Genomic DNA, 2,809 nt, shown 5'->3' on the forward strand with positions numbered 1-2,809 from the left:
TTACTAGCGTTGATATAAACTAATATCTGCAACGCCACAATCCAAGTTTAAGAATTTTTGGAAAATGTTTTATCCATTCTGAGATTGAGTAACACTTAAATAATAAATATACAACCCGCGCTTGCGTGGGGGATCGCCTCTAGTGTTATCTAATACAATAAAGTAGCCTTTTTCTCATGGGGGAAATTCGACACGTGGCATCTCCATAATTTTCTAATGTTTTGTCTTCTTAGCATATGCTGTATGGGTTTCGGTGTTAATTGTGAAATCAAGTGGACTTTGAGCCTTGGCAAACCCAGCATAATTAATGGAATCTTCGTAATATTTTAAGTGTTTCATTAGTGTTTTTATGTTGCTAGGATCAAGGCCTATAGGCCCATTAAATAATTTATTTTTCACATAATCTGTTTTTTTTTTTCATGTTCTCTAGAAACCGCCGGTTGTCTGAAACTTTTGATGTTACACTTATCATCCACTTCCCTGCAATTGAGTAATTGCTCTTAATGATGTAATTCAGTCGAAGGATTCAGCTCTTTCCCAACCATCCATCTTCCATGTCTTTGTTCCGCATAACTCAGTGTTTGGCAATCTTCCTTCCGACCGAAACCTTCTCTAAAAGCAGCGTTGATTATGGGGAATTCTCAAGTTCTTCTTTCAGAGTTGAAGGCAGGTTGGTGTAGACAGACTGTTGAATGTTGTTTCACAGTGACGTCTCATATCATCACAATTAGTTTTGTCCTAGGACTCGTCTCTATCAACCAAAAGGTTTTCTCTCTCTCTCATCTCCACCGGAAAAGAAAATACCACATCGTTAGGGTTTCATAGCGGAGGGTTTCGGTCCTTGATAGGAGAAGCTTTCAGTATCATCCTAGATTCTTATTAATGGCAATCAATAACTAAACTTTTTTAGTTCTTCCGGTCCACAAAGAATTTACATTTGCTCAATTTTTTCGCATGTGTCTGACGATTGAAAATAAAAATTAAGTTTTAAGTCTTGGATTGGATTCTGGAGACCGGGATGCTGACAAGTCGAAAACCGGAGGAAACAGACTAAGGCTCTTTGGCAAAGTTTCTTTCTCAGCGGTATCCACATGTGTATCACTGGTTTCATATGTTGTTTGCATGTTTCACATTAGTGTGTGGCGGTGTCCTGTAAATTGAGCTTCTAAGGAGCTAGATGGAGAATTCATGAAGGTAAACCAGTCAACCAGAACAACTCTCTCAATCTGATTCTTGCCAGGTGATGTTAGACTTATGTAGTTAATTTGTTAAAACTCCAGATTATGTTATGTACATAAGATATTATCCCACGTTCGTCATGGGCGTGTGTCAAATCCGCAGTTCTTTGGTCTACACAGCAGCCCGCCATACAGGGTTTATTGATTGGATGCATTGTTTATTCTGATGAACTGGTACCAGTTAATTGCAACAAACTCTTTCAATGTCAGAGGTAACAACATATAACAGTGTTCTTTTATTACACACTTATTAGCCTTTCTTTGTTTCTTGGAATATTGGCAGTTTATCAATTAGTAAGAGAGTTATTTGATGTTTCTAAATTTATATGATCATATAAAACCTTTTTTGAAATGATTTATATCATCTAGATATGTTTTCAGAGGCTTTACTCGGTGTCTAGCTTCAGGTACTGTTTCAAGTCTACGGAAATGGCTGATTTTAACTGTTTTGTTACTATGTTGATTATATTGTTGTCCATGTCCAAATCATGTTTCCCGCCAAGAGATGCAGTTTTGTTTATGCGTGTTTCCGATCTTGATTTCTTAGTCTATTATATAATTGATTGATATTGTGTGATTTGACTCCATTAGGTTCAGTTTCTGTCAACAAAAAAGTAGAATCAAATGAGAAATCTGCCATGAGAAAAAGAAAGAATCGGTACATAGGATTAGGATGCGCCCTTGGGAAAATTGGGCCGCTGAGATATGTAATCATAGAAAAGGCTCTCGAGAATTTCTTTGAACATTCAACACCGCTCAGGAATAATCAAGAGCTTATGATGTAACTGCATGCAGGATCCGTGGTGATAAAGCTAAGGTGAATTTTCCAGAGGAGATGATCCCTTGCGTCTCCAAGAAATGTCATACTCCTAAGACATCTTAAGAAGCCAATGGCTAAACCAAACAAAAGCTCAACGCCGTCAACACATCTGAGTCAGTACTGCAACAATTCTTTTGACAACAACTCTTTGGTGATGTGAGTTTCATGGAAGAGAAGCTTCAGATGTACACAAATCAGTTTGAGTTAACAAACTCTTTTTCTGTTGGAGATAACAACAAATACCAGTATTCCAGCTCCGCTCAAGGCAGTAACTCATTCGACTGCTCTTGGATTTGGCTGGAGTGATCACGAGCCAAGATATCTTCAATGCTAGATACTTTGAGAGTTGGAGGCATTTCGGGCATATGTATACCCGTGAGATTTGGATTTTCACGGGGATGACTGGGAGAAGATGTAGAAAGAATACAAGCAGCCAAAGAACTGAAAACCATAAGAGGTAACTCCCATGTGAGGTCTTGCAAGTGAATGTGGATTTATTTTCTAAAGATGAATTAGAAACAGCTTTGATAAGATTTTGACAGCCGTGTATTGGTATAATTTTTATCATAAAAAGCAAAAAGTGTAAATTCTTTGTTTGAAAAATAAAATTAGGAATTTATCGATCGAAATATCAATGTGGCCATGTAGGAAAATATACAGGTTAGATTCCTGTTACTTTTGCTTTTTCTGTGTTTTTGGGAAATATTGGTACTTTTGTTAGTGACTTTTGATTTTAAAATTTGGTTCATCA

General features: G+C 37.1%; 1 long non-coding RNA gene across 1 annotated transcript; it reads left to right on the forward strand.

Annotated features, from left to right (window-relative positions):
• The first annotated feature begins 456 nt into the window (after nt 1-456).
• Nucleotides 457-2,595, forward strand: LOC106304958. The gene is made up of 3 exons (XR_001262882.1): nt 457-1,194; nt 1,281-1,450; nt 2,034-2,595. It is a non-coding gene; the product is annotated as an uncharacterized LOC106304958 (long non-coding RNA).
• Nucleotides 2,596-2,809: the final 214 nt, after the last annotated feature.

This window comes from Brassica oleracea, chromosome C7, assembly GCF_000695525.1.
Source record: "Brassica oleracea var. oleracea cultivar TO1000 chromosome C7, BOL, whole genome shotgun sequence".
NCBI classification, from domain to species: Eukaryota; Viridiplantae; Streptophyta; class Magnoliopsida; order Brassicales; family Brassicaceae; genus Brassica; species Brassica oleracea.